Source organism: Cupressus sempervirens, chromosome 7 (genome assembly GCF_028749045.1).
Source record: "Cupressus sempervirens isolate cs-2001-9-10 chromosome 7, ASM2874904v1, whole genome shotgun sequence".
Taxonomy (NCBI): domain Eukaryota; kingdom Viridiplantae; phylum Streptophyta; class Pinopsida; order Cupressales; family Cupressaceae; genus Cupressus; species Cupressus sempervirens.
In genome coordinates, this window is record NC_143124.1 from 879,362,744 (window position 1) to 879,377,102 (window position 14,359).

The 14,359-nt window shown below is 33.1% G+C and overlaps 1 pseudogene; it reads left to right on the top strand.

Moving 5' to 3' along the window:
* LOC149550274 (oxoglutarate-dependent flavonoid 7-O-demethylase 1-like) overlaps nt 1-14,359 on the top strand; it is a 97,536-nt pseudogene that overhangs the window by 30,825 nt on the left and 52,352 nt on the right.

The window sequence follows — 14,359 nt, forward strand, 5'->3', positions numbered from 1 at the left end:
GTCTTTCGATTCACCTTTCGATTCTTATACTCCGCCAGAACGCTGGAGTTGAGGTCGTCCAAGGGGTGATGAAATCCCCAAGCAGGCCTCCTAAAAAGAAACAAGGTTTTGGATCCTAATCTTATGCACCCAAGATGGCCTCGAAAGACGACAAGGGGAGAGAAGACTTGGATGACCTTGGGCTAAAAAACACACTTGTTCTTTTACCAACTGACGCTTAAGTTTTCTGATCTAGACTTTGCAAGCACTCATGTTTAAGATACAATGTTTATTCCAACTTGAAGCGCCAACAAAAGTAAATCGATCGAAGAATGAAAATAATAAGAAGAGTTAGGGTCAACAAAAGCAAACTCGCGCGCCCAGAGGCCCTCCACGTCAAGTATCGATTAATTTTTTTTAAGGCATTCAAGATTGAGTGTGAGTTTGTTTTAAGCCCAAAACAAAAGTGTGTGAGATTCGATTTCAAGCATGCGCCTGGAGGCTCTCCACGTCAGTTGTTGTTCAATTTTAGTGCCCAAACTTGAAGTGTGATTGATTTAATCTAGAGTTTTGATCATTTAAGAATTTTGATAAAGTTAAAGCAAACATTCAAAGACCAAGTGAGTGAGTTAGATTGTGGAACATTTAACACCTTTTTCAAGTAGACCCATCCCCATAAATGGCGTTGAGATTGCAACCAATGGTTAATATTTGATGGGTGATTAGAAAAGAGGTGAGTCCAAGGAACTACTCAAATTGATTTTTGCAAATTTGTATTTTAACTTAACAAGGTTTCTTAAATGTCCAAAAATCAAACTTTACCTAGATTGCATGTGGAAAAGAGATTTGTTTTGTTCAATTTTTAGAAGCTCCAAATGAAGTGTTTGATATTGCAATGGTTAATTGATCCTTAGAATTCAAGATTGGATTTTTTGTTTTAATCATGCATTCAAGGAAAATTTGATTTTAATCCATGGCATTCAAGAGTGATTTTAGCAACATGCATTCAAAGACAAGTGGTTAAACATTCAAGTGTTTTCTTTTGAGCATTCAAGATTGAGATTTTGTGTGTTGTTTTAAGAACTTTGAAGTGCTTTGTTTTAACCTTAGATCATTCAAGATTTTTTTTTGGACTCAAAAGTGAAAATGACTCTTTGGACTTTGGTTTTCATTCAAAATTTTGTGTTCTAGTTTGCATGTTTTAAGCCCAAAAATGATATTCCTAGATTGTTTTGATGCATGAAAATCCTAAGAAACATTCAAGATTTTGCAATAAGACATTTGTTTGGAACAAATAACAAAGCTTTTAGGACAATTTTTGGCAACCATTTAGGACTCTTAGTTTTCATGAAATTTTTTTAAAAGAACTTTAGTGTGCACTTAGTGTTGATTTTGAACCTTTTGAAATAGAAACTTGAAGTTCTTTTTAAATTCCCAAAAATGAAGTGTTCCTAATTTTGCATGAATGCATCTAAAACCTTGATGTTGCAAGGATGCAAATGATTAGATTGGTTTAGTTTCACTTGTTAAAAGATTTTTTCTTTTTTGCAAATTGTTAGTTTTTCAATGGATTTAAGTATGATTTGGGGGTTCATTTTAAGCACTAAAAAGAAGTGTGTATGATTTTTCTTCCTTAAAAAAAAAAAATGGCCAAGATCTCCCACAAGAAGAAGAAGAAGAAGTAGATGGAATAAGAAGAATATAGACAAGAAGAGGAAGAATAATCCCAAGTGCTTTCTCCACCTATAAGCTTGAAAAATCTGCAAACACTATGAGATTGACTATGAGTTCCTTTGTCTTCTTCATGCTCATGTAGACCTACAAAACCAATTTATACAATCCTACCAATCACAAAAACAAGAAAAATTAGCCAAAATCAACAAATGACATACAAAACTTGACTAAAAAAGCTAATTAAGATGACCCATGCGGGGTCCCACCGGGCGTGCCAAAACACAATCCATGAAGTAAAGTTATAATGCTATTTTGAGAGCCAAATCCATACTAAAGCCATCTATCCACACCAAAAATCCACAATCATCCATTGAAGCCTTTGGAAGCATATTGAGCATACATCCTATCTATTTAGACAAAGCTACTCAACAAGAGAGCTTCTCATTGAGAGAGCCCATTAATGGCTCATATTCTCAATTGAGAGTTCATCTTAGTCTATCTTGAAGTTTATGAATTTTTTTTAGTTTGTAGAAGCTTTATTTAAATTTGGTTTCTATTAGCATACTAACATTTCTCATATACAGTAATAACCCTTCGAGAAGCTCTATTATCCTTCTCCCTACTATTTTTCCCAATGCTATTGAGACCACTGAAAAGATTCTTCACAATAATGGTATTTCTTTCCAACTTTTTATTGACATGAATCTTCAATTTGGAAAGCATAGGTCTCATCTTTTGCATTTTTAATAAGTGCATAAAAATTTGACATTGCTCTACCACTATCTTGTTGCCGAAAAACATCTTATATAGTCTTGAAGCCCATAACCAAATGGTTCTTTCTAATTTTTTCCCTTCCAAACTAGTAATAATCATTTCATCAATTTCAATTATCCATTTGATGTTTTAGAACATTCATGTCGATTATAATTAGGAGATATGTAAGGTTCTTGTGCGTTAGGTTCCTATGCATTGTCATGTACAACATGGTCAATTATGCAATTTGGATTATGACTAGGTAGCTTTTCAACTTCAAAATTTTCATTCTCTAATTTTTCAATATCGACATTATCATTTTCAATAGGTACAATTTTATTCGCCAATTGTACATATTCATTATTTGATTTTATGATTTCACCTTCGACTAATTCATCGTCAACTTGACTGATATTTAGCATACATTGTCTTTTTCTTCGATGTTCTATTTTGTCCCTTTCCCTATATGCTGCAATGTCTTCATTGGATATCTTCCTTTTGTGTTTAGCCTTTCGATGACTGCTACTCTCCATTTCGATGACAATATCAGATACCTAGGGTTATATTTTCAAACATTTTTCGATTGGTTGGGCCCCAAAACACAACTTTTTGTAAAACCCATAAAAAAAACTAAAAGAATGATGTTGTCAGGTCTACAGGGATAGGGAATATGTTGGAAATTAATGCTAGTAATATCAGATATTTGATTTCAAATCAGATATCCGATATGCCACCAAGGACATCATGGAGGGAAAACTGAGTTTGTGAGCTAATAGTTTATAACTTATCAATTATTTGACTTATATATATATATATATATATAACGTAACCTAAAGATGCAACATATAATCTATTAATATATTATGTTATTCTTATTATAATCTAAAAATATAATATATATTATTATTTTTCCTATATTTTTATTAAATATAATAACGTAATATATATATATATTATTTTTATTATCTATAATATATTATTATTATGAGCTATGTTATTAATATATAATAATATATTATCTTATTAGTATTATAATCTATAAATATTGTGTGTGTGTGTGTGTGTGTGTGTGTGTGTGTCCCTAGGGGTCCTAGGACCCCTAGAGACATGTTAGAATGCTTCATATGGGTCAAAGGGGGTCACAAGTTGACCTATGACCCTCTTTGACCTATTACATGATGACATATGTCCCTAGGGGTCTGAGGACTATCAGGGACATATTACAGTGCTTCATATGGGTCAAATGGGGTCATAGGTAAACCTATGACCCCCTTCGACCCATTACATAATGACATATGTCCCTAGGGCTCCTAGGACCCCTAGGGACATATTAGAATCGTTCTTGTGGGTCAAATGAGGTCATAGGTTGACCTATGACCCACTTCGACCCATTACATGACGACATATGTCCCTAGGGGTCCTAGGACACTTAGAGACATATTAGAATGGTTCTTGTGGGTCAAAGGGGGTCATAGGTTGACTTATGACCTCCTTCGACCCATTACATGATGACATATGTCCCTAAGGGTTCTAAGACCCCTAGGGACATATTAGAATCATTCTTATGGGTCAAAGCGGGTCATAAGTTGACTTATGACACCCTTCGACCCATTACATGATGACATATGTCCCTAGGGGTCCTAGGACCCCTAGGGACATATTAGAATGGTTCTTGTGGGTCAAAGGGGGTCATAGGTTGACCTATGACCCCCTTCAACCCATTACACGATCACATATGTCCCTAGGGGTCCTAGGACCCCTAGGGACATATTAGAATGGTTCTTGTGGGTCAAAGGGAGTCATAGGTTGACCTATGACCCCCTTTAACCCATTACATGATGACATACGTCTCTAGGGGTCCTAGGACCCCTAAAGACATATTAGAATCATTCTTATTAGTCAAAGGGGTCATAGGTCCCTTCAACCCATTACATGATGAAATATGCCCCTAGGAGTCCTAAGTGTTGAGATAATGGGTGTTGCACACATTGCATAATATTTTTATTTTATTATTTTATTTTATTATGTAATGTTGTGCCTAGATGGACGTGCAACATGTAAAGATTCCCATAGAATATTCTTGATGAGTTGTATTATAACATTGTGAAAATATTTCATGTAATTATTTAATATTGGGGGAAAAGAATTAAATGCCCAATATTAAATGTGGGGTCAGTGGGTTAGGTAGCACATGGTTTTAGCACATGGTTTATGTAATACCACTTGGTGGTTTTGTGGGACTTGCTACTATATAAGCAGCCACAAGGGTAGTTGTTGGAGTGAGAGGAAGAGTGACAAGGAGAAGACAAAAGGCAAGAGTCGAGCGGGACAAGGCTTGACAGGTTAGCCAAGGGAGCATTTGTGAAGGTTGAAAGCATGGCATGGGATGTGTGGATTCATGCTTGTTCACATAGTTTGCTCGGTTGTTGCTATGGCCATGAAGGCTTCCATGGTTGTATGGCAATGGTATTTTTGCTGAATAATACATGAAGATGGATGCTTTTGGAGGCTAGGTTTTTCCCTCAATGAGGGTTTCCCAGGGTATATCTTGTGTCACATTTTGTGGGTATGTTTTCTATTCTCTTGCATGTAGATTTTAATTCCGTGTTTATTTTAGATCTATTATGGGTTATGTGGAAACGGTTATATTTTTTATTTCCAAGTTTCCTTACACTAAGACCCCTAGGGACATATTAGAATCATTCTTGTGGATCAACGTGGGTCATAGGTTGACCTATGACCCCCTTCGACCCATTACATGACTACATATGTCCCTAGGGGTCCTAGGACCCCTAGGAACATATTAGAATCATTCTTGTGGGTCAAAGGAGGTCATGGGTTGACCTATGACCCCTTTCAACCCATTACATGATGACATATGTCCCTAGGGGTTCTAGGACCCCTAGGGACATATTAGAATGGTTATTGTGGGTCAAAGGGGGTCATAGGTTGACCTATGACCCCTTTTGACCCATTACATTATGACATATGTCCCTAGGGGTCCTAGGACTCCTAGGGACATATTAGAATTGTTCTTGTGGCTCAAAGCGGGTCATAGGTTGACCTATGACCCCCTTTGACTGATTACATGACGACATATGTCCCTAGGGGTCCTAGGACCCCTAAGGACATAGTATAATCATTCTTATGGGTCAAAGGGGGTCATAGGTTGACCTATGACCCCTTCGAGCCATTAAATAATGACATATGTCCCTAGGGGTGCTAGGACCCCTAGGGACATGTTAGAATCGTTCTTATGGGTCAAAGGGGGTCATAGGGTGACCTATGACCCTCTTCGACCCATCACATGTCAATATTATATTTAATAATTATATTATATTGTATATTTTGATATAATAATAATATATTATTAGATTATATAACAATAATAATCATATATGTTACTAGATTATAGATTTAATAATAATAATAACAATATATAGAATAATTTTGTCATATAATACTATTATATATATTTAATAATAATAATATATATTATATATATCACTATATTATATCTAAAACTATATTATATTTAATAATAATAATCATATATATAGTATAATGTAATAATAATTATAATATTAATGTTCACACAGTCACAAAATATATAATTTCTTGTAAAATTGTCTAAAGTTATTGTTTTATGTTCATTTCCATTTAAATTTATTTCCCTCCATATTTAAAATTGAAAAAGACTTTCCTTTTGAAATTTCCCACCAAATAGGCATGGGAAGTCACTAAGCCTAATCAGATATCCGATTAGGCATGGTATTTACCAACCTTGCTCGGTCAACCCAAAAGATGTGTTTGAGGAGGGTTTAGTGACACTCAGACTTTGGGTAGCCATCTGACAATGTTATTTTGATTGAAATTGAATGAAATGAAAATGGTTTTTTTAATATGACTCTCAAGATTCCATCGATATTATTTATGTCAAATTTGGAGTTCGATAAGTATTTATTAGTTAATTATCAATGAAGATTATTGTAAAGTGCTAATTGACATACTAATTGAAAAATAGCTATAATTTTCAAACGTTATAACATTTTTTAAATCTAAAAGTTGTGTCACATTCTATGCTTCACCTAGCATAAGAAAAATTTAGAAAAAATTAAATTTGGTAAAATTTTCTATTAGTTAAGGTGGTCAGACACAAGAGTTTTTTTTTTCAGAAAATATTTTGGTAGAAAATTCATATTTAATTATTTATTTGGAATAAAAGTACCATAAAATATGCATCACATCCAAGCATGAGTCTAATTTTTATATCTATAATTATATTTTAAAAAAATTATCATTTGATTTTGATTAAGGTGGTCAGACATACACCTACTTTTTAGTTTCTCCTTGAAATTTTTGTAGTACTGCATTAAAATCCAAACTTTTGACCAATCAATTATTTTTTTCTCCTAATAAGGCCTAGTAGTTTAGAAACTACATTCAATTTCCTATAGATTATTTTCTTACAACTTTTTGATATAAAGTCCATAACCACTTTAAAATTATGTGTCAAGTTGACATAACCTTGATTTGCTGAATTTTCACTACCACTTAAGGCCATAATTTGGTACATCATGATTCTACACATACCCAGGATGGCATCCATAAACTGAAATTGATCATTCTCTATCCTATTTAAATGTGAAGCAAAGTATTTTCAGTAGAATTACATAATGAATTATCCCAATTTTATTATTTTATAGTTAAATTTGGCTCATTTTTGAATAGTGCTTAACATAAAAGTTACTTTGATAAGGTCCCTATCACATTGCATATTGATCATGGAACTAAAAATCATGACTTGATTGAGACTTTGGAGATGGTATGTTATATGCAATGTTATCATAAAACTTTTTCAAATTTAAAACATCTCTTAGTATCTAAATAAATGATTCAATGGAATCTTATAGAAAGAAATAAATCATACAATAGCATGCTTGTGTTGTCACCTTTCCATGGTGAGATCATTATAGTTGCTGCATTTTTTCTTACAATGTAATTATGTCCATCATAAATTATGAAGGCTTTTGGAGATAATCGAAATAAATCCTCATAGTACATTGAATGATTATCTTTGTATGTACAAAATCATTCATAGACATGTTGTCGTGTATGTGATTGTTTATTAGGGTGGTGACTCTGTAATGGTGGATGGTTCACATCTATCTTTTAGTGAGAATATTTCATATACTAAATACATAACAACCATGGCCCATGCAAAGAACATTACAATAGAAGCTGAACTAGGGTAACTATTAGGTACATAAGATAATCTAACAGTTGAGGAGTATGAGGCAAAGCTTACAAATTTGATCCAGGTGAGATGATTCAAGGATTCATATTTTTATAATCCTTCATATAGCTTACTACTATGAGGAATCATGCAAAGAATTTTGTAACTATTAGTCATTACATTTGAAAAGATTAAGTTTTTCTCAGCTTCTAATTTCCTTTGTGCATTTTAGGCTTTGCTAAAGACTTTTGTACATATTTTTGGTCACATATACCCAAAAAAGTGCTTCGGGCTCTTTAGTAAGATAGTGTAGCAACTTATATAATGTTTTTAATAGTGAAAGAAAAAGGTGACAGGTTGAACTTAGAAGCTTGAATTGGGAAATGTTAAGATGCATGTGGAAAATATGAAAATGGGAGGCTATAGTCACTATTGTACACATAGCAAAGGTTAACATATAAATTTTGTTCAGATGTTCTTCTATTTGCAATGTTGAATATAATTGTTTTGGTTTTTTTAGCTTGATTACAATGATACATTGGCTAAAAGTTCTATAGATAGTGATGATCTAAAATCTATGAAGAGGAAAGCCATATTTAAGGCTTTATCTATCATACTTTCATTTCAATATTCTTAGCTTCTTTTAGGTATTCTATAAAATAGTTCACATGCCTTGCGTATGATTTGACATTTTACATGCATCCTACACTCTCTCATCTGACTAATGATGGATTACAGAGAGTGATGTGAAATGATGAAGCTAAAAAACACACACAATCAAATCCAAAATGAACTTGCATTACAAATGGATTGCAGAAATTTCATATTGTTAATTTTGCTTGCATGTCTACTAGGACAATCACAACTTAAACATATCTATTTATATATGTTTAAGTTGTGATTGTCCTAGTAGACATGCATGCAAAATTAACAATATCATATCTCTGCAATCCATTTGTAATGCAAGTTCATTTTGGATTTAATTGTGTGTGTTTTTTAGCATCATCATTTCATATCACTCTTTGTAATCCATCATCAGCCAGAATTGTTTTATAGAATGCCTGAAAAAAAATTACACCCAGGCATTGGTCAAAATTTTGACCAATGCTAGAAATTTGTCTACCTTACATTGGTCAAAATTTTGAACAACCCCTGGCAGAAACAACATCAAGAGTTCTGGAAGTTTTGACCTATGTATTGGTAAAAATTTTGATAAATGCGTGGTAGTTTTCCACCAAGCACTGGTCAAAATTTTGACCAATTCTTGGTAGAAATAGTAGCCAATATTCTAAAAGTTTTCAACCAACATATTGACAAGAAAAATAGCAGCCAATATTCTAAAAGTTTTCGAGCAATCAACAAGTTGGTCAAAATTTTGACAAGAAAAACTTCAACCAACTGGTTGGTCAAAATTTTGACCTGAAAAATAGGGTCAAATGTACTAGTGCCCCATTTTTCACTAAAAATGGGGACACCCTCTTTGTGTTGGAAATATAAGGTAGGCTAGGTTACTAAGAGGGAAGGGGTAAATTAGGAACCAATAAAACTTTAAACTTACTTCTCCAACTAATCCTTCATATATTATTCTGATCTAATTGCATGCATGAAAAAATGAAAGCAATAACATTCATAACACTTTGACAAAAGATATGGTGATCCAAAAACCTTCCAAATAGAAAGTAAAACTGGGTGGGGATGATACCCACAAGTTGTTGGAAATGTATATATGATAGGCCAAGTTATTAAGAGGGGAGGGGTGAATCACTAATCAATAAAATTTAATCCTTTATTACTAGTTAATCCTTCATGTATATTATGATCTAATTGCATGCATGGAAAACTAAGAGCATTAAAACTTTCATAACACTTTGACACACAATATGGTGACCCAAAAACCTTCCAAATAGAAAGTAAAATTGGGGTGGAGATGATACCCACAAGCTTTAGTATTGAAATATATAGTTGGTCTATTAAGGCTTAAAATGATCACTTTTGATGATCTCCCCTATTAGGAGCAATAAGAACTACTAGGTCCACCTTGCAAAAGGATTTACAAACATACAATGAAGTATGCACTCGGTAAAATGATTTGAAAAAGAATGTTAAGTCTACCTTGTGAAAGGATTTAACTAATCCATCTATTAGGATGAAATAGTGGCTGATCTTTGATCTACAGCTTGGTTTGTTTAATGAGATTCCTTTGAGTGTAATGATCACCGTGATGTGATAGATAAATCTTTGTTGCTCCTTATATTGTTGTATCCTTTGAACTTTGTACTATTGCTCTTATCTACTTATTTCATATCATACTTCTTTCATTTCATTCATACCTTTGGATGTGATACAATACATTACATATATACGAATCCAAATTACAATTCAACAAAGTCAACTACAATACAAGTTTACACAAAGTCAGCCCAACTACAAGAACTCAAGTTTTGAAGACTAACTTGGTGACGTTCTAATAGTTGGCATTCACTATCAATGCTCGACATCATCATGCATTTGGTAGATATAAAAGCTACGTCCATATTGGTCACTTCCAAGTAGTATAAACTCAATTTGTGCTTGTGACTCAGTGAATAATGTAAAACACGAAATATAAACTATATCACTTGACTCACACTACATAGCTTGGTCAATGCTATCACTATGAGCATAGTATAAACTAAATCACTTGGTCAACACTAAGTGGCTGGATCAACATTGGATTCACATCACTATAACTTTGAACTCAATAAGCATTGCACAACTTGGTTTGCACTAAGTGACTTGGTAAACACTAAGAAGCTTAGTTTACACTGATGATCACCATCCTAGTAGAAACTACTTGGTGCAAACTGAATTATGTTCTTTGAACTCAGTAGTAACTGTAGAACTTGAAAGATTATAAAATACTTGATTAATAATGTTAACTATACAATAAGCTTGGTAGATGCTATATGTCTAAATAAGTGTGTGTAACTAATAATAAACTTAACTACAATGTCAACAATCTCCCCCTTTGGCATTAGTGACAAAAACACTTATTAGTCAAAACTAAAATCTCAAAAGCAAAACACTTTTTATTCTTCATCTTGTGTCTTCAACTTGGTAGCATACTCTATTTTTGAGATTTTTCAAATTTTCTTTTGTAAGAGATGTTTCTCTAAATATCTATATGTGTATATAATATGATGCTTCTTACCCATACATATATATACAATATATTATACATCTTTCTCACATCTTCTCCCCTCTATACATATCTTCTCCCTCTTTCTATATGCTTTATATACATCATATCCCCCTTTTTGGCATTAATATATATACTATATAGTAATACCAAAATGTGACAAGAAATCAAAATGTACCTTTAGAATTAGTTTCATTATCTTGTCCCAATTTTCTTGCAACACCTTTCTTGTGTGCAATGCAACCTAAACTTCTACTAAAATTTCTATCATGTGGTTTGCAATAGAGAAGTTGTTATCATGGATGAGGGTTTTAGCATGTGCAAATTGTTTCTGCAATGCATCCTTGTTCTTGTTGAACTGATTCAACATTAACTTGGCTAGGTCAAATTAAATATTATTCTTTACCACTTTGTACATGAGATCCATAGCTTCACATGATACACTATTTATTCTTCTCATGATGTATATCTTATGTGCAATGACATGTATCTTGAACTTCAATTCAATATCTATGATACAACTGATTTTCATTCCCCTTCCATCCAACTCAATAAGGTTTTTCTTATATAGCTCTACTTGACTTAGGGTTTTAGTCACTTTTTCCTTGGTTAGCATTGGAAGACCTATGATTCTATGAATCATTGACTTTGTTATCACAATAGGTTGCTACAACCACAACTATCCATTATGCACATGGCTAAGGATAAATCTTATCCATTTAATTTGAAAGTGTTGGGGCATGTGAGGAATGTGAGTCAAACATGTAGCTTCAAGGTGTTGATGTTCTAGTTTTAATAAGCCATTCACGCATAGCTTCTCCAAGGTTTCATCCATTTCCAAGGTTCCTATATCTTGAATTGAACATCAAAAATGTGAATGGATATCATTAATCAATAGTACCTTGAATGGAATCTAAGATTGTGCTCCACTTGGATATAGGGCTTCCATGACAACCAAACTAAGCTTAAAGTTTGGTGCCTTCCATTCCATGCCTCAAACTAACATCTCTAACCCTTTCTTAGCCTTAGTGATAGAGGATGCCATTTTATTGGTAGGGTTTACAAAGACATAGAAATATTCAATAGTTATTCACATAGATCACTTAGATGTACTAAAATTTTCTTTGCACAAATAGCTTTTCAAAATTTGCAGTAACAAATGAGTTCAATTTTGCCCTTTTTATCAAATTTTGCCTTTCGATTACCATAAATGCCTAGTAGGATCGCTTGCTCAAATGACATACTTTCTTCCACTTCACTTGCATTAAATGATTGGAAGAGTCATCCATGAATTGGCCACATAATAATATTAGTAACTCTCAACCTTGCTCGGTAGGGTCTTGCAACCTGACCTTACTTAGTAATGACTGGCATTTTCTTGAATACTCAATGATCCCTTTGCATCTTCAATTCTAATATTGATCTTTCCATTTTGCTAATTGGAACTAATGTAAGATGTTTGCTTTAGAATCCTAGTTCTAGTTCTGCTTGTGGTAGATCAAGTGGAAATGCTTGAGTCACCCAATTCTTAAGTGATATTTGCTTCATTGCTCAGACTAGCATTCTTAAAATATTTTGGAATCCGTTGATGTCTCATCTACTTTCTAATGTTATCAACTTTTTCCTTCTTTTGATCTTTAATTCTTCCAGTATTCATACAATTCTTGGAAAGATGACCAAGTTCTATACAAATAAAACATCTTCTGGTAGTGTCTCTTGTCCTCATGTGATGTTTTACACAATTCATTGCAATGTGTCCAAATTCTTAATAGTAATGACATCTGCACCAAGTGTTGTAGTCCCAAACAAATATAGCTTTTACAATCTATTTTGTTGGATTCAATGTCTTAGTTTTTCATTCAAAATTATTTGTTCCCATACTTCTTACATTTGTGACATTTTCCTTCAAATTTAGGTTTCTCTTTGCATTCACTAGCTCTATGACCATGCTGATTGCAATTATAGCATTTTCTATTGATTTTAACTTTGTCATTGTTTCAATATTTGTTTGATGTATGACCTAACTTACCATAGTGATTGCAAGTAGGTCTTTGATTCTTTTAAGCTCCTTGCTTGGATGATTCACCTTCTTCTATATATCCAATTCCTACTTTTCCTTTCTGTCTGTATTGTATTTTATCATTTAGTTGATCCATGTCTTCTTGACATTTCATCATCCTCTCACTAGTTTTCCTTTCAGTGTTTAGATCATTCTACAATCTTTCATTCTTTGATCTTAGATTCATGATTTCTTCATCTACAATAGTGAGTTGATTAATGAAGTCTTCTTACTGAAGGGATAGTTGTTGAATTTCATTGTTCTTTCCTTCTATCTCTTCTTTTATCTTATTTTTCTCTTCCACGACTTCACCCAATCTTACTAACTAAATTTCTTGCTCTCTTCTCACATTTCTTACTTCTTCTTGAAGTGTACCATTATTTTCTAATAGTTCTTTGATTGCTTCATTTGCTTCATCTAAATTTCTTGTTGAATGGATGTCTTCAATTCTTTCTTCATTGTAGAGTTCATCATTCATCTATACTACACGATATTTTCTTCTTTTCAAGGATTGAGAGATTTTCACCTTTTCTTTCTTGAGTTTCCCAATAGCCATGTCCAAATCCAACTTTTTATTTTCAATAGTCTTGTCAAGTTTAAATGTCTCCATAGCCTCTGATCTTTGCTCAAGTTGTTAAACATTTTCTCTAAGAACCACAAAGCTTTGATACCAATTGTTGGAAATATACATAAGATAGGCTAAGTTACTAAGAGGGGAGGGGTGAATTAGTAACCAATAAAATTTAATCCTTTGTTACCAATTAATCCTTCATGTATATTCTGATCTAATTGCATGCATGAAAATCTAAGAGAATTAAAACATTCATAAGACTTTGACACACAATATGGTGAGCTAGAAACCTTCCAAATAGAAAGTAAAATTGGGGTGGCTATGATACTCACAAGCTTTAGTACTACAATATAAAGTTTCCTTGTTAAGGCTTACAATGATCACTTCTAACGATCTTCTCTGTTAGTAGCAATAAAGACTACTAGGTCCACCTTGAAAAAGGATTTACAAATATACAATGAAGTATGCACTCGGTAAAAATATTTTAAAAAGACTGTTAAGTCTACCTTGTGAAAGGATTTAACTGATCCACTTTTTAGGATGAAATAGTGGTTGATCTCTAATCTACAACTTGGTTTGTTGAATGAGATTCCTTTGAGTGTAATGATCACTTTGATGTGATGGATAAATCTGTGTTTCTCCTTATACTATTGTAGCCTTTGAACTTCACACTTATGCTCTTATCTATTTATTTCATATCATACTTCTTTCATTTTTTTCATACCTTTAGATGTGATACAATACATTACATATATACCAATCCAAATTACAATTCAACAAACTCAGCTACAATATAAGTTTACACAAAATACACAAAGTCATCCCAACTGTAGAAACTCGAGATTTGAAGACTAACTCAGTGAGATTCTGATACTTAGCATCCACTATCAATGCTTGGCATCATCATGC